Source organism: Atractosteus spatula, chromosome 10 (genome assembly GCF_055471065.1).
Source record: "Atractosteus spatula isolate fAtrSpa1 chromosome 10, fAtrSpa1.hap1, whole genome shotgun sequence".
Lineage (NCBI taxonomy): Eukaryota > Metazoa > Chordata > Actinopteri > Semionotiformes > Lepisosteidae > Atractosteus > Atractosteus spatula.
In genome coordinates, this window is record NC_142715.1 from 14912296 (window position 1) to 14936931 (window position 24636).

The following is a 24636-nucleotide window of genomic DNA, read 5'->3' on the forward strand; positions in this document are numbered from 1 at the left end:
CACTGACCGGCTAGTTAGTGTTGGCTTTAACTAGCAAAGTTTGCGCACAGGAGAAAAGATGACTGTGGGTCCCAGCAAGTCAGGAAGAAGACCGGTTCGTTCCTGATGAAGCGCTAGTTCTGAATAGTGATTCAGCTGTCCACAGTTCCGACCTGTTCACGAGGCCTGCTGCTGGTGCTAATCTCGGGTGGATCCTCTGGTTACTCTCTGGCAACCTCCGCTCTAGACTCTTAGAACAAAGGAAAGTTCTGGCACTCGGACACACTGGCCGTTCCGTGGTTGTCCGGGCTGAGTCTCAGGATGGTCAGGAGGCACGCTGTGAGAATGTCCTGCCCTTGGGAGCCTTCTGCTCCTGGGCTGTCCTGCCCTGGAATTCTCCTTTGAATTCCCTTTAGAAAAGTCCACAGAATTCTCCTGAATCTTACTACAGGCTCTCTGTGTTGCCTGTTTTTACCTGGAGGAACTTCAGCTCGTTGATTGGCTGAAAGTTCCATGGGCATCAGAGACCCACGTGGGTTACTCGGCCCTACCAGTCCCTGATTGGTTGATCAAGGTGAGATATGAGTCATTTACTCCTGACACCTAGGAATGCAGTCCATCTGGCACTCCCTAGACAGATAGGCGCCAATGGATGACCATTGATCATGATAGCCAGGCTTAGCTAAGTGCATCCCCCTTTGGGAGCTGTCCCTTATCAAAGGAAACCTTAAATCAGCCTGCATGAATAGTTTCTCTGTGGCTGCACCACAGAGATGAACAGAGATGGGGCCTCATTTGGGAAGGCTCAGAACACTTAATTCTTTCTTATTAATAAGCCTCGCCGCTACAACACATATGCAGTTTGAGCAAACATAAGACAATAACCAAGTACCACAAACTACCAGGCATCTAGTATCATTAGCAGTTCAGGTGGGGAGCTGCGTCACCATGTGTAGGCTGCAAAGGAACAAGTAATAGGTCTATTCCATGCTTAAAAGAAAAGAAAGAAAACACAACATTTCAGCCGTGGAGCCCTCACACCTGAAGAAGGCTCCACGGCTGAAACGTTGTGTTTTCTTTCTTCTCTTTTCATCTAGTGTCATTAGCCTTTTAACAGTTCCTGTCAAAATAAAATAGAAATGGATAACATTCTAGAGAGAGTTTGAAATACCAAGGTACAATTTAAAACATATCTCTTCCACTACAACCACAATATTTTGGAGAGATCGTTGAACCTCACTGTTCTGACATGTCCGTTAGCCTCCGTCCTGCTTCAGCAATGAATGTGGCGGGGCATATTCTGAGGGAGATGAGGTCAATCAGGTGGCAGGAAAACCACGCTATGCTTTTTTTTGAGATCCTGAAAAGGACAGAAGGGCCATGTATATGTGTGCAGCTGGATATGTAATTGCAGATGGCGTAGCAAATTCTGCTGAAGCCCCACTGCCTGGTGTGGACGGTAGCTGTGCATGTTGCAGCAGAATTGTGCATGTGAGATCAAGGGGGCATGTCATGTGTTTCAGCACTTCACTCCCTTCAGTAGCACATGATTCCCTGAGTTCTTTGGATGACATGTTGACCGATCTTTCACGATGAAGAATTCCTTAAGAAGAATAGATCTTGGCCCACCATCCCAATGCCTCCGTCTCAAAACAGCAACCTCCCACTGCCCTTAGTCTGCAAGGCAGTCCTTTTAAGTGCGATGATGACGCCGGGACCTTCGTTGCCTATTGTACGACCTGAACTTTTGTGCTCATCAATTCAACGCTCTTTCCATCAACTCATCTTGTCTTTTGACGCTTCGTGTTTTGCGCTCCTTTGACTATCGGCATATCGGGTGACTGCAAACACTGAAGTTCTTGCTTACGGAGTGTGGAACATTGTTTTCAAGTGATCGCTGTTCTGTCATGTTGACGCCGAGTGAATCTTTCTTTGGCAACATGGGCAGGCCGACAGCAGCGCGAGCGAAAGTAATGGCAAATTTCTTGACTTATTTCTGAATGTGAATGTTCTTTAGGAAAGGGATGCGGTGTTGCTTCTCCCCCGTGTAAAGGTCACGCATTCCAGACGTGGTTATGAGCGAACAGTTGGCGCAAGTGTCTGAAAAGAGCAAGAGAGGAAGCAACCCTGCCCCATGTGAGGAACAAACTCACGACCTTCAGGTTATGAGACTGACACACTACCTACTACGCCAATGAGGCCAGCTGCAGTGCATGTGTCGGAAAGTTTGCCTCACGTGAATTTCAGTCACCTGTACCCTAATCTTGCGACGCCCTCTGCTGGATGTTGCATTTGCCTTTTGATCTCACCGATATTTTTTTGGTCTGTTTCTGTTGCGAGTCTGTCTTTCAGATCTCACCTAGCACAAGTCTCTCTGGCTGAAGTGGCCTCTCTGCTTCAGCATCGTGCCCTCACTCAGCCATTAAAAATGTCACTCGGACTTCTGACATGCTGACATGAAATGTCAAGAGAGAGTGGCGGAGACGCTTAACCCAGAGAGAAGATGAAAAGGGGGCGTGGCTGCGAAACGCTTGACAGCTGCACGATGCTCTCCATGCAAGGCGTGACCACAGGCTAAAGGACACCTTTTGGCACATCAAGCTCTAAGCACACACCTGGAGGATGTGGGAATTGATCCTGCTACCTCCCACAAGCAAAGCAAGAGCTGTACCATACAAGCCAACCCCCCTCTCGCTGGGGCTTATGCCTCGGCGTCACCTAGTGCCGCTTGTTCCCCTCTTACCGGGCACAGTTCACTGCCCTTCGTCTGCAAGGCAGTCGTGTAATTGCGGCTTTCTTGACTTATTGATGAAGGTCTGACTGGACGAGCGAATGACGCCTCTCCCCCATCCTCAAGCTCGCTGACAGATTGAAATAGAAAATACTGCTGTGGCTCGTTGGTCTAGTGGTATGATTCTCGTTTAGGGTGCGAGAGGTCCCGGGTTCAACTCCCGGACAAGCCCTTGTGTGCTCTTTTCCTCCTCTTCCACAAGACTGGGAACTGATATCCACTTCACTTCGCAGTGTCTGCTTATGGCAAACGATGGAATGTGACTAATGACTGAACGAGCCTGGCGAATTCTCATCACGTGGCACAATGAGAGCGTGCAGTCAGCTGTCCAAGGCGGCAACCTCATTGCTCGTTCAAAAGAACACGTACTGAAAACTCATCACCACTATGTCGTAGATGAGCACCGCGATCACTTGTTGTCATGCGTCCTTACTTGGGAAATGCAGAAGCAAAAACTGGCCTCTCTCAGCCACCGAAACGTGTGTGGCTCGCCTTGCGCTCTCTGCGCCTCGCATATTTGTGGAGCTGTCTGCTCTTCTTTCTGCTGAAGTACTTAAGTTAGGGGGCGTCCTGCAGCCTATGATGTTCTCACTGAGAGCTTTCAAGATTTGAAGTCGAACGAATGTGATTGTTAAGCAATCGATGATCAAAAGCACGTCTTCTAACAACTTGTGAGAGTATTATCAGCACTGTTTTCATTCGGATATACTTTTCACTTGCTAAGCTGACAAACTGGACGAGAAAATGCCAGAGATGCACTCAGTGCAGACTGAGGGAAGGAGGTGTGGCCCTTCAACGCTTGACAACTGAAGGACATTCTCTCCGCAACAGAGGAGCACCTGTCAGAAGTTGCAGAGGCTAAATGAGAGCACCGGGCTCCCGGAGCTCCAAACTCAGACCTGGAGGATGCAGGCATCGATCCCGCTACCTCTCGCATGCTAAGCGAGCGCTCTACCATTTGAGCTAATCCCCCTCGCTTCATGCTTCTTGGCATCATGTCTTACCGCCTCTGCCCCTCTTGCCGGGTACCGCCCACTGCCCTTGGTCTTGTAGTGGTTTGATGGGTTTACTGAGACAATAATTGATTGTAGCAGTAATCACGAGGTTGTTCGTTGGGGCTTTTAGAAAATCAATCGTCAGAACAACTAACAACGCACACACACGGGTTCAATACACGAGATACATTTATTAATATAAACTGTGCATCAAACATATACTAGTCTGCCTGGATACGAGCGGCAGACCTTACTGTAAGGGTTATCAATATACAAGGTATATAATCTCGAAGAGATGCAAACACAAAGAGATACACAACAGAGAATATATGTCAATATATATCGTTCAGTTACCAAATCGCTAATCAGTGTTATTACCCACTGTTACTCTAAACTCGGAAGTAAATACATTACTCATGAATTAAATTGATAACAACTTGTGTTAGGGTACAATTGAATTCTCGAGACGCAATGTAGAACATGGGGTTTACTTATCCACTGTGTTTGGATTTGGAATTTCCCGGCACGAACACCAAACCAGCTGACAGGCTCTGTTGCAGCCTCTGTTCCAGCGGTTGTCCAATGGGCGTTGTGTCGGCGTCCTCTGGCTACCGGCCAACCAGTCGAGGTGCAGCTCGGAGTAGGACGGGCAGAGGAATCTGACTGCGGCGCGCGGGGCAGTCGTTGCTCCGAGGGGATCTACCAGCAGTCCGGCTGGCTAGTAGAAAGTCTCTATGCACAGAGTGTGACCGCGAGTCCTCACAAGTCACTCTTTTGCCTGGGAAGAAGCTGGTTCGTTCCCGGTCCAGCGCTGCTTCTGAATAAGCTATTCAGGTTGTCGACGAGGGTCCAACTGTAGGCTGCCGTTGATCAAGCGGAGCATTCACGTTGGTAGAATTCTGAGTACTTACGGGATCCTCGGCCTCGCGCTTAGAACAAAGTCCAAGCCCTTTTGCAGACAACAGCAGTTGTCACGTGATTGTCTCTGAGGATGCGCGAAAATGGCCAAGGAGAGCCCCGATCTGAGCTTGCGCTCCCTTTTTGATCCAGACCCAGATGTGTGCTGATTGGTTGAGAGTTTGGCGGGCATTGGACACCCACGTGGTATTACCACGCCCTGCCAGTCCCTGATTGGTTGGTCAAGGTGAGATATAAGTCACTTACTCTTGACACTTAGGAATGCAGTCCAGATGTCCATTCGGCACTCCCTAGACTGATAGGTGCCAATGGATGACCATTGATCATGATAGCCAGGCTTAGCTAATTGCATCCCTGTCTGGGAGCTTGTTTCTTATCAAAAGAAAACATCTTAAATCAGCCTGCATGAATTCTTTCTCTGTGGCTGCACCACAGAGATGCAGAGTGAGATGGGGCCTCCTTTAGGAGCATACCAACGCTTAATTCTGTGTTATTAACAAGCATTGCCGCTACATATCCCCCCTTTTTGAAGGTCACGAGGTCCTGAGGCATTGTTGCCTTCAAACAAAAACAGAGTTAAGTGATGTCTGTTGTACCACGGTGGATTCTACCACCCAATATTCACATTACCTCTCGAGAATTTGTACAGGAAATAGTGTTGGAAAGAACATTGCGTATACCTGCTCTCAGTTATAAGGTACATAGAAATGAGGCATCGGGCATCATCATTAGCCCTAGACCTTAAACTTCCGGCAGTTCGCTATCAGTATCGGATAGCTCTGCAGCAGGCAGACGTTTGGGAGTGGTTACCTGATTTCGGTGATACACCATTGCTCCCTTTCTCTCATTCAAACTACCCCGCAAGGCTTTGATACAAGAGAACAGCATCCAACACATTACCCCAGCCATGATCCAGCTACCCAGCACCAGTGTCAAGATGACCACGTTTACTGTTCCTAGTGCCCCAGAGGATCCACAACGACTGTGCTTGGGACCTACCAGTGTAGTTTTTAAGTTTGTGTCGTTGAGAACAAATTCGACTACCTGTACACCCTCAAGACTTACTGTCTCTTGGATTCTCTCATCCAAGTCAACGCTGTGTCCTCTGAAAGTGTCCACAATCTCGAGTTCCGTTTCATACAGTTCTGACTCCAGGTGATATAGTGCTAAATCGTTGAGATGCACTATAGCTCCTTCAGGAACTTGTAGAAAAACTGTTTGGTTGGGTAGCTGCACTTCGGTAGATGTATCATGTCTGTCATAGGTTATTGTAACAGTTAACTGTGGTGTGCTGACCAGCCATTTCTTTCCCACCTGCTCAACCTGGGGTTCGATAACCTCACTTTTGCTCGTCACTGTGGCCTTACACTTTTCAGTGGCAGCCCCCTTTCTGATACCACACAACCTCTGAGTTGTGTCCCTAAGGAATGGCTTACTTGGGCATACCCAGTGGATATCCTTGGTTGATATACACAGTTCCAGGTTTGGAACAAGGTACAAATTTGGATCATCCTCCTGGAAAGCTACGAGCGGTGGGGTGGTCAACTTCACATGCATGTCCCCCCTCCAGAAGCCAACGTTCAATATAGACTTGAGTCTATAGATATCCTTGCTACTCACGATGGGAAGGTTCAACAGGAAACCTATTTCCTTGGCTTCGGGGTTGACATGTATGGGAATGGCACTGCCTAGACTATATGCAAGATGTACTTGCAATGGCTGCACCATCTCGGAAGTGGTTGTCTTCAGTACTTCTTCTACTAAGGACAGTGGAACCAAGCAGGTTGGAATCTGTCCCATGGCTAGGCTAGTTACCGTGGCACTAAGTTCCCTAAGCAGATCCTGCATCAGCATTCTGACCTGTTGCACATAAGTGTAGTCCCACTGTAACACGTCGACAATCCTGCCCACGTTGTGGAGGGTGTTATTTAACACTGCTGCATGAAGGTTTACTGCTAAAATTGTGCCCTGTAAGGTTTTCCCTAGGCTTTCCAGCCGCTGCTGCTGTTGATACAGCCTGTCATAAATTTCTGGCATTTCCTTACGTAACCCAGACACCTGCCTTCTCAGGGTGGTCAGGGTGACAGTGTTAGCAGCAAACAGACCCGCTGAAAATAGCGAACCCACGGCGGAGGCCGCAGCAATCAGACCCCCCAAGAACCTTTTTGGGCGGCTGAGGCCTGTCATCTCCTCCTGGGTGACTGTTGCCTTCCTCAGCTGGCGGAGCATGTGTATAGTGTCTAGCTGGGCATGCCATACAGTATCCCCAGCCCACTCCCTACCATGATAGGACACCCTACTGTTCATGTTGATGTGCTTCCGAAACACATCATGTGGGTCCAGCCGTATATACACTTGCTGAGTATATGTTCTGCAATTTGTTAACAACAATCCGGGAGTGTCCTGCAGGACTATGCCGGTAGGAGGACCGGGTTCCACAACTTCAAGGGGCTGTGTCGAGGTGATCCACAGTACTGTCAGGACCAGCCGTGGCAGTTTTAGGATTCCCATTCTGGAACACAGATGAGGCACATGTTACAGTTCCACTATATTTTTGAATGTATTTTCCTAGGAGGACCTACACTACAGTACCTAACTACCTGCAGCTACAAAGGGGCACCCCCCTCTTTGATCGGGTTTGGACTTTTAACCCTATTCTGTGTCCTCCGGCGCCATTTGAGGTGGGCGATACAACCGGAGGTGGTTGCGATGCACCCACTTGTAGACCAGAGATTGCCCTTTCTGCCTGGCCCGAGGATTGAGGGTGGTAGGAGATATGCAACTGGGCCTTGACCCAAGCATATTCCACAGGGTTGCCATTACTGTAGCTGTGAAATGGGTTCCCCGATCCGAGTCCACGGTCAGGGGGAGTCCCCATCGACTGAACACATGGTTCACCAACAGCACTGCAGTTGTCTCTGCCGTGTCGTTGGGTGCTGGGAGGCACTCGATCCATTTTGTGAATGCACACGTAACAGTGAGGAAATATTTGTTCCCTCTGGATGACCTCACCAGCGGCCCCACCCAATCCATTTGTAGATTGGACCAGGGGAATGTCATGCCCTTTTTCTGGAGTGGTGCTCGGTGCAAGGGCCGTGATGGTTGGAACTGGCTACACGTCAGACACCCCTTTACATACGCGGCGATGTCTTGGCCCATGTGAGGCCAGAATGCCACCTGCTGGATAGTGTCGTACGTGGCCTTGATTCCCCGGTGGCCCCCACAGGGCTCGTCATGAGCGTGTTGGATCATGACCCCCCGATGGCAGCGGGGAACTACCCACTTTGGGACACCTTGTGCAACTGGTACACAAACCAACAACCCCTTTATAATTTTTAGGTTGTCTTTCACCTCTGCCAGCTCCTTCAGCTCCGGAGACTGGCTCAGCACCTGCTCCGAAAGAGGTTGACGCACTGGGTCAGCGATATGCTGATACATTTGCCCAATTGCAGGGTCCTGTTTCTGCATTTCCGCAAGATCGGTGTTAAAACCCTGTGACCCAAGCACTACAGATTGAGGGTCAGCTCCGACATCCTGTCTAGCCCTGCTTCGGGTGACCGCCTTGACCTCAGCCACGGTTTCTGGGGGTAGCCATTCCTGCTGGAACTGCCAGGGTTCACCCTCTAAGGCGCCAGATTTGGCCAGCCGGTCGGCCTCATCATTCCCGTCTTTGTCGGGTCCCTTCACCTGGGAGTGTCCTTTCACCTTCCTCCAGTAAACCATCATTCCAGCCTCGGTCGTGAGCTTGTCACTGGCCAGGAACAACTCTTTGTTCTTTACTTCCTTGCCCCGGGCATTTTTCATGCCGTTACCCTTCCAATACGGAAGATGGGACACGAAGCTATGTCGGGCGTAGTTCGAGTCACTACAGATGACAAATTGTTTAAGGCCATTTGTCAGGGCCTGCTGGAGGGTGATCAGCACCCCAGCTACTTCCGCATACTGACTAGTCTTTGGTCCTAGCTTATAGCGGGTCGGCCCACAGGGAGTATTGTCTTGCCAGACTACTCCTACCCCTGCAAGCACCTGCTGTTCGTGGCGAAAAGAGCAACCGTCAACATAGGCCATAGGTAAGCCCTGGCCCACGTTCTTATCGTAGTACCGATGATTGTTCGGTAGCTCAGCAGCGGGAATTGTTTCTGGAGCTTCCATGTCAGTGTCACAGCCGTGACACACTTGGCCCAAAGCCAGGCCCTGTCCCAGGTACATTTTCTTGCTCTGTGCATAACGTACCTCTATCTCATAGCCTTGTAGGGCCATCATCCATGCCACAATCCTGCTGTTTGACACCCTGCCCGCTTTCAGTTTCTGGCTATGCAGGAATGTCACAGGTTGGTGGCAGGTTTCGATGATGATCTTTTGTCCCCCTACATAACTACGGAAGTGTTCTACCGACCAGACCGTAGACAACAGGGCCTTCTCGCAGTCCAAGAACTTTTGCTCCACTGGGCTCAGGGCTCGACTGGCATACGCCACCACCCTTCGTTCTTGGTCATATTCCTGACTCAGAGCAGCCCCAAGGCAGTGCTCTGAGAACCCTGCTTCAAGGTAGAAGACCTTATTTTTGTCAGGGTAGGCCAAGCACGGCGCACTACCGAGTCTGCGCTTCAGCTCCATCACAGCCTGTTCTGAGGAAGGTCCCCACTCAAAGGGCACGTCTTTCTGCAACAGCTTGTGGAGGGGCCTTGCTATTTCAGCGTAATCCTCAATGAACTGCCGGGAATAATTACATACTCCCAGAAAGCTGCGCAGTTCAGACAGGTTAGTGGACGACTTCATATTATGGATAGCTTGGACTCTGCTGGACTGTGGCTGTATGCCTTGGGCTCCAACCAATAGTCCCACGTACTCCACTTGGGTCCTACACCACTGTCCCTTAGCCAGAGACAGTTTGGCCCCTGCACGGGAGAGCTGGGTCAACACATGCCTGATCTCGGCCATGTGTTCTTCCCAGGTCTGACTCCGCATCAGAATATCGTCCACATAGACCAGGTTGCCCCTGGCGGCTGCATCACTCATGGCTTTGTGCAGAAATATGTTGAACTCCGCTGGGGAGTTGGAATACCCAAAGGGGCATCGATTCCAGGTGAACTGCCTGTTTCCAAAGGAAAAGGCCAGTTTGTACTGGTCTGTCGGTTCTACCTTAAGGGTCCAGAACCCATTGGCCACATCTACTGTGGTGAAATATTTCGCTGTTGTCACCTTGGCTAACTCCTGATCTAGGTAGATCATTGGCCATCGTGACAAAGGAACCTGTTTATTCAGCTGCCGGTAGTCAATGGTCAGACGCCACTTACCATTGGGTTTCAGCACTGGCCACAGTGGGGAGTTATAAGTGGAGTTACACTCCCTTATGATCTGACGCTCTAGTAGAGCATCCAACGTCTGCTTTATGGACTCGTATGCCGTGAGGGGAATGCGATACTGCCTGACATAGGTTGGGCGGGCGCCAGGGGCCGTAGGAATGCGCACTGTGTGCAAATCCGTCACCCCGCAGTCATAGGCATCCCGTGCAAACACTTCCTGGAAATCCTGGAAGATCTGACGCAGCTGCTGACGCTGGCTTTCCGTTTCCAGGGCATCTGCCTTACTAACCTGTTCCTGTACCTGCTCTAGGAACCGCGCTTTTGACGGCATGGCGGTATCCCGGGTGGCACTCTCGGCTGAGTGGTCCGTCGGAACACCTGCGTGTACTGTATACACGACCATCTCATCCTTATCGCTAAGGTCCACTCTGCACACCTCCTGGTTGCAGAATCCCTCTATTGGCCTAATTGCAATCACCCGCCGGGGGTAGGTGTAGTACACCTGCTCGGTTTCCCCCTCCCTGGCCAAGGGACCAGGGAGCTGCCCCAGTACTGGGATGGCCAGTTCGAAATCATAGAAACCATTGTCAATTACCAGTCCCATGTCAGTGCGAGCAGGGATTTTGACATCTTGTTTTGCTATGTTCTGCACCAACAGGCAGGTGGCTCGGCCATTCCGTTCCAGTCTGGGGGTACCACAGACTGCTAGGTTCAGTCTGATAAACTGAGCTGATGGTTGGAAGAAAACCATCTAAGCATCCATTCTCTGTCCCCTCTTTAGGACAAGGCGTACCGGAAACCCTGCTGTTGACGCAGGAACGATCAGGTCCGATTCGTTTACTACCTGGCAGGCCTGAGGAATCGCCTGACCTGACCGAATGTTCTCGGGGTCGCCGCTTAGAGAGTGGGCATCTGGGTTCACCCGTGTCCACAGCACACTGTTTACTGTGTCCAGCTGGGCGCCCAGTCGAACCAACAGGTCTGCACCAATACAGACCGAGTGGGTCAGCTGAGGTGCTACCTGGAAGTAGTGAGCAAACTTCCTTTTTCCGATGGAGATGGAAGCTGCACAGCTTCCTTTGCTCCAAATGGACCTATGAGGTGGGGGTGCCCACCACAGAACCTGTGATTGCGTCACCAAGGTCACCTGACGGCTTCGCGACAGGTCCTCGAATAGACCTTCACTGATTATGGACTTCTCAGAGCTGAGGCTGAGAATTACATCATCAACCTGCACTTCTGCCACCTGGACCCCTCCCACCACCATGGGGTGGTAGTCCTGGTCCCCCTGAGGTACCAGGGCGCACAGAAAGGACTCCCATTCATTACCGGACAGGGAGATCCACTCTTCTTCAGGGATGAAAAAGGGGTGTGCTTTACCTGGCGGGTCAAGCAGCTGCTCGGAGCACTGCTCCTGTAGATGGGAGACCGTGGGAGTGCTGGCCTGGGCAGAACTTCCCTGTAGTTTTGGAAAGCAAGAAGAGACATTTATTTCTCGTCCAGAGGAACCAGGAGGATCCTCCAACTCAGCTATAGTGTTCAGTGGGCACTGTGTGATCACAGCATAACCACTGAACCCCCCTTTTTGCTTTACGACAGGCTTAGGGTGCTTGACCTGAGCCCACAATTTTCCACGCTGGCAGTCCACCAGAGGCTCCAGCCTGTCAAGCAGGTCTTGGCCAATGAGTAGTGGCTCTGTTTTAAACCTAGAGATGTAAACAGGATGCACCACGTTCATTGGCCCGAACCTAAGTGCCACCCACACTCGGTGTGTGATCCTGGCATGATCCTGGGTATAGCTGGAAATATCTATCTTACACGGTTCTACCTTAAGTCTGATGCCTTTTCCTTTCGCTACTCGTTTGAGCTCGCTGAGTAGATCGGCTGACATCAAACTAATTTCAGCCCCAGTGTCAATCAGTGCTTCTCTATCTAAGACGTTTTCAAGAGAAACCATGATATAAATACGCCTTGCTTTGCCTTTCTGGCTGAGATTCCCTAAGAATTGTTGGAAGCCTGCCTTTTCTTTAACTTCAGGGGCGGGGTCAGCGCCCAACTCAGAGTCACAGCCTTCTTCCAGGCAGGAACCCTCCCACCCAATCAGATAGACTGAGGGAGGGGTTTGGGATGGATCCCCGCCTCCTCCAGTGGGAGGGGGCGTGGTCCCCCTAAGCTCATTCACGCTTCCGGCATTCGGTGCGGAAGGTTTACCCTGTCCTGATCTCTCAAGCAGGGCTTGTTCAAGCCTGGCCAGGCGGGTTGCAGTCGACTCCCTTCGTCCAGCCTTATAATAGGCTCTGCCTGTGCCCTTGCCTTCCCCGTAGCGCTCACGGCGGCTCTGACGCTTAGTGCGGTCCTACCTGCCTATTTTGCGCCGGGGCTTAGCGGGTTCAGGAACCTCAGCTCCCTCGAGCTGAGGCGAGTCGTCAACCCTGCTGGCTTTAGTGGCGAACACGGCCGTTTTAGCAGGTTTTCGCTCTGAGGATGCAGAGACATCAGCTCCCCTGGCTTTTTGAGCCAACCTTCTAATGTCAGCCATTTTCATCGCTTTTGCATCAGTGTGCATCACAATCATTTTCCTGATTGAGGGATGCAGATTAGCAATGAATAAACCTTTGAAATTCACGTTCTCTTCGCAACCCTCTTCATTCCGCCCTGCAAAATAAGTGCGCCTAAGCCTCTCATAATAGTCGCGAGGGGCATTAGCTTTTTCGTGCTTAATATGGTGCACAGCGGCCACGGCAGCTATGGGATCGATAAAAGCCGAAAATTCTCCGATCATTGCCTGACACAGCTCCTCAAAGCTATTACAGACCTCCGGTCCTTGTCTAGACATCCACTCGTGGACCGCTCGGCTAGTAGTTTTCCTTACTAACATAGCCTTTTCCTGTTCGGACGCTCCGGGCATAAACTGCAAAGTATATCTCAGCTCATCGATGTAGGTTTCCACATTATTCCCTGACACTGACGGGTCAAACCTTTCTACATCTTTGGCTAACTGCCTCAGGGAGTGGAGGTTAATTTTTACGGTTTCTCCGCGGGCAGGGGGACGGCCGTGATCAGGAGCAGGGGGTCTCTGCCTGAATTGCATCGCCCTTGCGTCTCGCGCAGGACTCGGCGATCTCCCCCATGCCGATCCGACCACAGACCCTGGCCGGGAGAAACCTCCTCCCGGCGCGCTGGGTGAGCGCTCCGGCCTGCTAGGTGGTGTAGCTGCAATGCTTGTTAATAAGACAGAATTAAGCGTTGGTATGCTCCTAATGGAGGCCCCATCTCACCCTCCATCTCTGTGGTGCAGCCACAGAGAAAGAATGCATGCAAGTTGATTTAAGATGTTTTCTTTTGGTAAGAAGCAAGCTCCCAGACAGGGATGCAAGTAGCTAAGGCTGGCTATCATGATCAATGGTCATCCACTGGCGCCTATCTGTCTAGGGAGTGCCTGAATGGACATCTGGACTGCATTCCCAAGTGTCAAGAGTAAGTGACTTATATCTCACCTTGACCAACCAATCAGGGCGTGGTAATACCACGTGGGTCTCCAATGCCCGCCAAACTCTCAACCAATCAGCACACATCTGGGTCTTGATCAAAAAGGGAGCGCAAGCTCAGTTCTGGGCTCTCCTTGGCCATTTTCGCGCATCCTCAGAGACAATCACGTGACAACTGCTGTTGTCTGCAAAAGGACTTGGACTTTGTCCTAAGCGCGAGGCCGAGGATCCCGTACGTACTCAGAATTCTACCAACGTGAATGCTCCGCTTGATCAACGGCAGCCTACAGTTGGACCCTCGTCGACAACCTGAATAGCTTATTCAGAAGCAGCGCTGGACCGGGAACGAACCAGTTTCTTCCCAGGCAAAAGAGTGACTTGTGAGGACTCGCGGTCACACTCTGTGCATAGAGACTTTCTACTAGCCAGCCGGACTGCTGGTAGATCCCCTCGGAGCAACGACTGCCCCGCGCGCCGCAGTCAGATTCCTCTGCCCGTCCTACTCCGAGCTGCACCTCGACTGGTTGGCCGGTAGCCAGAGGACGCCGACACAACGCCCATTGGACAACCGCTGGAACAGAGGCTGCAACAGAGCCTGTCAGCTGGTTTGGTGTTCGTGCCGGGAAATTCCAAATCCAAACACAGTGGATAAGTAAACCCCATGTTCTACATTGCGTCTCGAGAATTTAATTGTACCTCAACACAAGTTGTTATCAATTTAATTCATGAGTAATGTATTTACTTCCGAGTTTAGAGTAACAGTGGGTAATAACACTGATTAGCGATTTGGTAACCGAACGATATATATTGACATATATTCTCTGTTGTGTATCTCTTTGTGTTTGCATCTCTTCGAGATTATATACCTTGTATATTGATAACCCTCACAGTAAGGTCTGCCGCTCGTATCCAGGCAGACTAGTATATGTTTGATGCACAGTTTATATTAATAAATGTATCTCGTGCATTGAACCCGTGTGTGTGCGTTGTTAGTTGTTCTGACGATTGATTTTCTAAAAGCCCCAACGAACAACCTTGTGATTACTGCTACAATTAATAATTGTCTCAGTAAACCCATCAAACCACTACATTTACTGGCGTCCCTGGGTGGGCGAGTTTAGAATGAAATGAGAATCAATCGCACAGAATAACTGATATTGCTGTGAGTTCAAGTTCAGCACAGCACCGCGACTTCTATACGCGAATACCGGGTGTGCTGATAACTGCGTAAAGAAATCCCCCTGTTTTCTAGCGTTTAGTGTAACGTGTGCTGATTGGAAATCCATCTGCTCGGGTGTTTAGATTCCATACTGTATTTTAGTAAAAGGAAAAAAAAGTAATACTCTTAAAGTTTCTCTGACGTAATGACAATGGCTGCTAAAATGTCTGAAGTGGAGTCGCTTATAAGTACTATTTGTAGCGACGACAATCCTGGTTACTGGAGCGGTATCGAAAAGTTGAACTTTGATGATATTGAGAAGCTGCAAATAGATTTAGTAGCTAAGGTAGCGAACCAGCTTAACACAGGAGGGTCCGTGAACGCAGTTCAGGTCCTATCGAGTTTCGCCTTAAATCTAACTAAACAGCTGGAACTGTCTTTGTCCGAGCTGACAAAGTTTCAAAAGCTTCAGGGAAAGCTAGAAAGATATAAGGCGGAGCGAGTTGAGTTGTTGGATATAATCAGAGAAAAGGGAGTGAAAAATGAGGAAAGTGAAGACAGACTCAGGGAAGTTTTAGGTAAATTAGATGACCTGTCTGCTAGAGAAACTGCGGCTGAAGTAGCTAGGAGAGACCTGGAAGCGAGCTTGAAAGAAAAAGAAAAAGAAATTGAGAGTTTAAATGAGCTCAGCCAGAAAAGGCAAAAGGAGTTAGATGCTGCCGTACTGGAAGCAAAACAGGCTAGATTCCACTTGCATGCCAGCCCACCTAGCAGGCCGGAGCGCTCACCCAGCGCGCCGGGAGGAGGTTTCTCCCGGCCAGGGTCTGTGGTCGGATCGGCATGGGGGAGATCGCCGAGTCCTGCGCGAGACGCAAGGGCGATGCAATTCAGGCAGAGACCCCCTGCTCCTGATCACGGCCGTCCCCCTGCCCGCGGAGAAACCGTAAAAATTAACCTCCACTCCCTGAGGCAGTTAGCCAAAGATGTAGAAAGGTTTGACCCGTCAGTGTCAGGGAATAATGTGGAAACCTACATCGATGAGCTGAGATATACTTTGCAGTTTATGCCCGGAGCGTCCGAACAGGAAAAGGCTATGTTAGTAAGGAAAACTACTAGCCGAGCGGTCCACGAGTGGATGTCTAGACAAGGACCGGAGGTCTGTAATAGCTTTGAGGAGCTGTGTCAGGCAATGATCGGAGAATTTTCGGCTTTTATCGATCCCATAGCTGCCGTGGCCGCTGCGCACCATATTAAGCACGAAAAAGCTAATGCCCCTCGCGACTATTATGAGAGGCTTAGGCGCACTTATTTTGCAGGGCGGAATGAAGAGGGTTGCGAAGAGAACGTGAATTTCAAAGGTTTATTCATTGCTAATCTGCATCCCTCAATCAGGAAAATGATTGTGATGCACACTGATGCAAAAGCGATGAAAATGGCTGACATTAGAAGGTTGGCTCAAAAAGCCAGGGGAGCTGATGTCTCTGCATCCTCAGAGCGAAAACCTGCTAAAACGGCCGTGTTCGCCACTAAAGCCAGCAGGGTTGACGACTCGCCTCAGCTCGAGGGAGCTGAGGTTCCTGAACCCGCTAAGCCCCGGCGCAAAATAGGCAGGTAGGACCGCACTAAGCGTCAGAGCCGCCGTGAGCGCTACGGGGAAGGCAAGGGCACAGGCAGAGCCTATTATAAGGCTGGACGAAGGGAGTCGACTGCAACCCGCCTGGCCAGGCTTGAACAAGCCCTGCTTGAGAGATCAGGACAGGGTAAACCTTCCGCACCGAATGCCGGAAGCGTGAATGAGCTTAGGGGGACCACGCCCCCTCCCACTGGAGGAGGCGGGGATCCATCCCAAACCCCTCCCTCAGTCTATCTGATTGGGTGGGAGGGTTCCTGCCTGGAAGAAGGCTGTGACTCTGAGTTGGGCGCTGACCCCGCCCCTGAAGTCAAAGAAAAGGCAGGCTTCCAACAATTCTTAGGGAATCTCAGCCAGAAAGGCAAAGCAAGGCGTATTTATATCATGGTTTCTCTTGAAAACGTCTTAGATAGAGAAGCACTGATTGACACTGGGGCTGAAATTAGTTTGATGTCAGCCGATCTACTCAGCGAGCTCAAACGAGTAGCGAAAGGAAAAGGCATCAGACTTAAGGTAGAACCGTGTAAGATAGATATTTCCAGCTATACCCAGGATCATGCCAGGATCACACACCGAGTGTGGGTGGCACTTAGGTTCGGGCCAATGAACGTGGTGCATCCTGTTTACATCTCTAGGTTTAAAACAGAGCCACTACTCATTGGCCAAGACCTGCTTGACAGGCTGGAGCCTCTGGTGGACTGCCAGCGTGGAAAATTGTGGGCTCAGGTCAAGCACCCTAAGCCTGTCGTAAAGCAAAAAGGGGGGTTCAGTGGTTATGCTGTGATCACACAGTGCCCACTGAACACTATAGCTGAGTTGGAGGATCCTCCTGGTTCCTCTGGACGAGAAATAAATGTCTCTTCTTGCTTTCCAAAACTACAGGGAAGTTCTGCCCAGGCCAGCACTCCCACGGTCTCCCATCTACAGGAGCAGTGCTCCGAGCAGCTGCTTGACCCGCCAGGTAAAGCACACCCCTTTTTCATCCCTGAAGAAGAGTGGATCTCCCTGTCCGGTAATGAATGGGAGTCCTTTCTGTGCGCCCTGGTACCTCAGGGGGACCAGGACTACCACCCCATGGTGGTGGGAGGGGTCCAGGTGGCAGAAGTGCAGGTTGATGATGTAATTCTCAGCCTCAGCTCTGAGAAGTCCATAATCAGTGAAGGTCTATTCGAGGACCTGTCGCGAAGCCGTCAGGTGACCTTGGTGACGCAATCACAGGTTCTGTGGTGGGCACCCCCACCTCATAGGTCCATTTGGAGCAAAGGAAGCTGTGCAGCTTCCATCTCCATCGGAAAAAGGAAGTTTGCTCACTACTTCCAGGTAGCACCTCAGCTGACCCACTCGGTCTGTATTGGTGCAGACCTGTTGGTTCGACTGGGCGCCCAGCTGGACACAGTAAACAGTGTGCTGTGGACACGGGTGAACCCAGATGCCCACTCTCTAAGCGGCGACCCCGAGAACATTCGGTCAGGTCAGGCGATTCCTCAGGCCTGCCAGGTAGTAAACGAATCGGACCTGATCGTTCCTGCGTCAACAGCAGGGTTTCCGGTACGCCTTGTCCTAAAGAGGGGACAGAGAATGGATGCTTAGATGGTTTTCTTCCAACCATCAGCTCAGTTTATCAGACTGAACCTAGCAGTCTGTGGTACCCCCAGACTGGAACGGAATGGCCGAGCCACCTGCCTGTTGGTGCAGAACATAGCAAAACAAGATGTCAAAATCCCTGCTCGCACTGACATGGGACTGGTAATTGACAATGGTTTCTATGATTTCGAACTGGCCATCCCAGTACTGGGGCAGCTCCCTGGTCCCTTGGCCAGGGAGGGGGAAACCGAGCAGGTGTACTACACCTACCCCCGGCGGGTGATTGCAATTAGGCCAATAGAGGGATTCTGCAACCAGGAGGTGTGCAGAGTGGACCTTAGCGATAAGGATGAGATGGTCGTGTATACAGTACACGCAGGTGTTCCGACGGACCACTCAGCCGAGAGTGCCACCCGGGATACCGCCATGCCGTCAAAAGCGCGGTTCCTAGAGCAGGTACAGGAACAGGTTAGTAAGGCAGATGCCCTGGAAACGGAAAGCCAGCGTCAGCAGCTGCGTCAGATCTTCCAGGATTTCCAGGAAGTGTTTGCACGGGATGCCTATGACTGCGGGGTGACGGATTTGCACACAGTGCGCATTCCTACGGCCCCTGGCGCCCGCCCAACCTATGTCAGGCAGTATCGCATTCCCCTCACGGCATACGAGTCCATAAAGCAGACGTTGGATGCTCTACTAGAGCGTCAGATCATAAGGGAGTGTAACTCCACTTATAACTCCCCACTGTGGCCGGTGCTGAAACCCAATGGTAAGTGGCGTCTGACCATTGACTACCGGCAGCTGAATAAACAGGTTCCTTTGTCACGATGGCCAATGATCTACCTAGATCAGGAGTTAGCCAAGGTGACCACAGCGAAATATTTCACCACAGTGGATGTGGCCAATGGGTTCTGGACCCTTAAGGTAGAACCGACAGACCAGTACAAACTGGCCTTTTCCTTTGGAAACAGGCAGTTTACCTGGAATCGATGCCCCTTTGGGTATTCCAACTCCCCAGCGGAGTTCAACATATTTCTGCACAAGGCCATGAGTGATGCAGCCGCCAGGGGCAACCTGGTCTATGTGGACGATATTCTGATGCGGAGTCAGACCTGGGAAGAACACATGGCCGAGATCAGGCATGTGTTGACCCAGCTCTCCCGTGCAGGGGCCAAACTGTCTCTGGCTAAGGGACAGTGGTGTAGGACCCAAGTGGAGTACGTGGGACTATTGGTTGGAGCCCAAGGCATACAGCCACAGTCCAGCAGAGTCCAAGCTATCCAGAATATGAGGTCGCCCACTAACCTGTCTGAACTGCGCAGCTTTCTGGGAGTATGTAATTATTCCCGGCAGTTCATTGAGGATTACGCTGAAATAGCAAGGCCCCTCCACAAGCTGTTGCAGAAAGACGTGCCCTTTGAGTGGGGACCTTCCTCAGAACAGGCTGTGATGGAGCTGAAGCGCAGACTCGGTAGTGCACCGTGCTTGGCCTACGCTGACAAAAATAAGGTCTTCTACCTTGAAGCAGGGTTCTCAGAGCACTGCCTTGGGGCTGCTCTGAGTCAGGAATATGATCAATATGACTGGCGTATGCCAGTCGAGCCCTGAGTCCAGTGGAGCAAAAGTTCTTGGACTGCGAGAAGGCCCTGTTGTCTACGGTCTGGTCGGTAGAACACTTCCGTAGTTATGTAGGGGGACAAAAGATCATCATCGAAACCTGCCACCAACCTGTGACATTCCTGCATAGCCAGAAACTGAAAGCGGGCAGGGTGTCAAACAGCAGGATTGTGGCATGGATGATGGCCCTACAAGGCTATGAGATAGAGGTACGTTATGCACAGAGCAAGAAAATGTACCTGGGACAGGGCCTGGCTTTGGGCCAAGTGTGTCACGGCTGTGACACTGACATGGAAGCTCCAGAAACAATTCCCGCTGCTGAGCTACTGTAGCGGCGAGGCTTAATAATAAGGCAGAATTAAGTGTTTCTGAGCTTCCCAAATGAGGCCCCATTTCTCTGTTCATCTCTGTGGTGCAGCCACAGAGAGACCATTAGTGCAGGGTGATTTAAGGTTTCCTAGGACAGCTCCCAAAGGGGGATGCATTTAGCTAAGTCTGGCTATCATGATCAATGGTCATCCATTGGCGCCTATCTGTCTAGGGAGTGCCGAATGGACATCTGGACTGCATTCCTAAGTGTCAAGAGTAAGTGACTCATATCTCACCGTGGTCAACCAATCAGGGACTGGTAGGGCTGAGTAAACCCACGTGGGACTCTGATGCCCATGGAACTTTCAGCCAATCAACAAGCTGAAGTTCCTCCAGGTAAAAACAGGCAACACAGGCCTGGAGAGAGAGATTCATTAAGATTCAATGAGAGCCTGTGAGATTCAAGTAAGATCCAGGAGCAGAAGGCTCCCAAGGGCAGGACATTCTCGCAGCGCGCCTCCTGACCATCCCGAGACTCAGCCCGGACAACCACGGAACGGCCAGTGTGTCCGAGTGCCAGAACTTTCCTTTGTTCTAAGAGTCTAGAGTGGAGGTTGCCAGAGAGTAACCAGCAGCAGGCCTCGTGAACAGGTCAGAACTGTGGACAGCTGAATCACTATTCAGAACTAGCTCTTCACCAGGAACGAACCGGTCCTCTTCCTGACTTGCTGGGATCCACAGTCATCTTTTCTCCTGTGCACAAACTTTGCTAGTTAAAGCCAACACTAACTAGCCGGACAGTGAGCATCTGCAGCGCACCGTCGCAAGCCGCACAGCACAGCCTGGCACGGAGCCAGAGAGCGCGGATTGGACAGCAACAGCCTGCAACTGTTTCTTTGTGCCCGCAGGAGATCTGAATCCCCAGAGATTGGATGAGTATTCAACTTCACTGCATTACAGCTCGAGAATTCAATTGTTATCCCAACCAGTTGATATCAATTTAATTCCTAAGAGTTATGTACTTGTTTTGAGTATCTAATGTAGAAGTTATAGCCAAGTTCATTTATGAAACGGTCTTAATGAATGATATACTGAACGTATGTCCTCTTGATATGTGTAACACTTCGTAACTGATTGAATATATACCTTTTGTATTCTGATAACCCTCTCGATAAGATCTGTTAGGTTTACATGCATATTCTATGTATTAATAAATGTATCCTCGTGTATTAGTACCTGTGTGTGTGCGTTGTTTGAGTTATGTCGCATGGTTGGATTCTAAAGCCATCAAAAGAATCAACTTTGTGGTTTACTGCTACAATTAATAATTGTCTCAGTAAATGCCCAAACCCTACAGAACTGGTGCCTTCAGAGAGCCACTATGATTACATATTTGGCGTCCCTGAACGGCTATGAAACACTACACTACCGAACAATCATCGGTACTACGATAAGAACGTGGGCTAGGGCTTACCTATGGCCTATGTTGACGGTTGCTCTTTTCGCCACGAACAGCAGGTGCTAGCAGGGGTAGGAGTAGTCTGGCAAGACAATACTCCCTGTGGGCCGACCCGCTATAAGCTTGGACCAAAGACTAGTCAGTATGCGGAAGTAGCTGGGGTGCTGATCACCCTCCAGCAGGCCCTGACAAATGGCCTTAAACAATTTGTCATCTGTAGTGACTCGAACTACGCCCGACATAGCTTCGTGTCCCATCTTCCGTATTGGAAGGGTAACGGCATGAAAAATGCCCGGGGCAAGGAAGTAAAGAACAAAGAGTTGTTCCTGGCCAGTGACAAGCTCACGACCGAGGCTGGAATGATGGTTTACTGGAGGAAGGTGAAGGGACACTCCCAGGTGAAGGGACCCGACAAAGACGGGAATGATGAGGCCGACCGGCTGGCCAAATCTGGCGCCTTAGAGGGTGAACCCTGGCAGTTCCAGCAGGAATGGCTACCCCCAGAAACCGTGGCTGAGGTCAAGGCGGTCACCCGAAGCAGGGCTAGACAGGATGTCGGAGCTGACCCTCAATCTGTAGTGCTTGGGTCACAGGGTTTTAACACCGATCTTGCGGAAATGCAGAAACAGGACCCTGCAATTGGGCAAATGTATCAGCATATCGCTGACCCAGTGCGTCAACCTCTTTCGGAGCAGGTGCTGAGCCAGTCTCCGGAGCTGAAGGAGCTGGCAGAGGTGAAAGACAACCTAAAAATTATAAAGGGGTTGTTGGTTTGTGTACCAGTTGCACAAGGTGTCCCAAAGTGGGTAGTTCCCCGCTGCCATCGGAGGGTCATGATCCAACACGCTCATGACGAGCCCTGTGGGGGCCACCGGGGAATCAAGGCCACGTACGACACTATCCAGCAGGTGGCATTCTGGCCTCACATGGGCCAAGACATCGCCGCGTATGTAAAGGGGTGTCTGACGTGTAGCCAGTTCCAACCATCACGGCCCTTGCACCGTGCACCACTCCAGAAAAAGGGCATGACATTCCCCTGGTCCAATCTACAAATGGATTGGGTGGGGCCGCTGGTGAGGTCATCCAGAGGGAACAAATATTTCCTCACTGTTACGTGTGCATTCACAAAATGGATCGAGTGCCTCCCAGCACCCAACGACACGGCAGAGACAACTGCAGTGCTGTTGGTGAACCATGTGTTCAGTCGATGGGGACTCCCCCTGACCGTGGACTCGGATCGGGGAACCCATTTCACAGCTACAGTAATGGCAACCCTGTGGAATATGCTTGGGTCAAGGCCCAGTTGCATATCTCCTACCACCCTCAATCCTCGGGCCAGGCAGAAAGGGCAAACCGAACGGTGGTTAGTATGCTCAAAAAGTTTGTCTCCACCAGCAGTAGGGACTGGGACATTAAGCTGCCCCTGGTTCTGATGGCCATCCGAGCCACGCCCCATTGCTCTACGGGGGTCCCACCTTTTGAGATGATGACAGGTCGGAAGATGACTCTTCCCCTACACTGTCTTTATGGGGTGGAGGACCTGAGCACGGCGGGGGCTGCTACGGCCCATCAGTATGTGTCAGACCTGTGAGCACATCTGCCTGGATCGCCTCGACACAGCCCCTTGAAGTTGTGGAACCCGGTCCTCCTACCGGCATAGTCCTGCAGGACGCTCCCGGATTGTTGTTAACAAATTGCAGAACATATACTCAGCGAGTGTATGTGCGGCTGGACCCAAGTGATGTGTTTCGGAAGCACATCAACATGAACAGTAGGGTGTCCTATCATGGCAGGCAGTGGGCTAAGGATGCTGTATGGCATGCCCAGCTAGACACTATACACATGCTCCGCCAGCTGAGGAAGGCAACAGTCAGCCAGGAGGAGATGACAGGCCTCAGCCGCCCCAAAAGGTTCTTGGGGGGTCTGATTGCTGCGGCCTCCGCCGTGGGCTCGCTATTTTCATCTGGTCTGTTTGCTGCTAACACTGTCACCCTGACCACCCTGAGAAGGCAGGTGTCTGGGTTACTTTAGGAATTGCCAGAAATTCAGGACAGGCTGTATCAACAGCAGCAGCGGCTGGAAGGCCTAGGGAAAACCTTACAGGGCACAATATTAGCAGTAAACCTTCATGCAGCAGTGTTAAATAACACCCTCCACACCGTGGGCAGGATTGTCGACGTGTTACAGTGGGATTATGCTTACGTGCAACAGGTCAGGATGCTGATGCAGGATTTGCTTAGGGAGCTTAGTGCCACGATAACTAGCCTAGCCATGGGACAGATTCCAACTTACTTGGTTCCACTGTCCTTAGTAGAAGGACAACTTAGGACAACCACTTCTGAGATGGTGCAGCCATTACAGGTACATCTTGCATACAGTCTAGGCAGTGCCATTCCTATACATGTCAACCCCGAAGCCAAGGAAATAGGTTTCCTGTTGAACCTTCCCATCGTGAGTGGCAAGGATATCTATAGACTCAAGTCTATATCGAACGTTGGCTTCTGGAGGGGGGACATGCATGTGAAGTTGACCTCCCCACCGCTCGTAGCTTACCAAGAGGATGATCCAAATTTGTATCTTGCTCCAAACCTGGAACTGTGTATATCAACCAAGGATATCCACTGGGTATGCCCAAGTAAGCCATTCCTTAGGGACACAACTTAGAGGTTGTGTGGTATCAGAAAGGGGGCTGCCACTGAAAAGTGTAAAGCCACAGTGACGAGCAGAAGTGAGGTTAACAAACCCCAGGTTGAGCAGGTGGGAAAGAAATGGCTGGTCAGCACACCACAGTTAACTGTTACAATAACCTATGACAGACATGATACAGCTACTGAAGTGCAGCTACCCAACCAAACAGTTTTTCTACAAGTTCCTGAAGGAGCTATAGTGCATCTCAAGAATTTAGCACTGTATCACCTGGAGTCAGAACTGTATGAAACGGAACTCGAGATTGTGGACGCTTTCAGAGGACACAGCGTTGACTTGGATGAGAGAATCCAAGAGACAGTAAGTCTTGAGGGTGTACAGTTAGTCGAATTTGTTCTCAACGACACAAACTTAAAAACTACACTGGTAGGTCCCAAGCACAGTCGTTGTGGATCCTCTGGGGTGCTAGGAACAATAAACGTGGTCATCTTGACACTGCTGCTGGGTAGCTGGATCATGGCTGGGGTAATGTGTTGGATGCTGTTCTCTTGTATCAAAGCCTTGCGGGGTAGGTTGAATGAGACAAAGGGAGCAATGGTTTATCACCGAAATCAGGTAACCACTCCCAGACGTCTGCCTGCTGCAGAGCTATCCGATACTGATAGTGAACTGCCGGAAGTTTAAGGTCTAGAGCTAATGATGATGCCCAATGCCTCATTCCTAGGTACCTTATAACTGAGAGCAGGTATACGCAATGT

The 24636-nt window shown here is 50.7% G+C and overlaps 1 non-coding gene across 1 annotated transcript; it reads left to right on the plus strand.

Annotated features, from left to right (window-relative positions):
- The first annotated feature begins 2870 nt into the window (after nucleotides 1-2870).
- Nucleotides 2871-2942, plus strand: trnap-agg (transfer RNA proline (anticodon AGG)). Its single transcript has one exon. It is a non-coding gene; the product is annotated as a tRNA-Pro (tRNA).
- Nucleotides 2943-24636: the final 21694 nt, after the last annotated feature.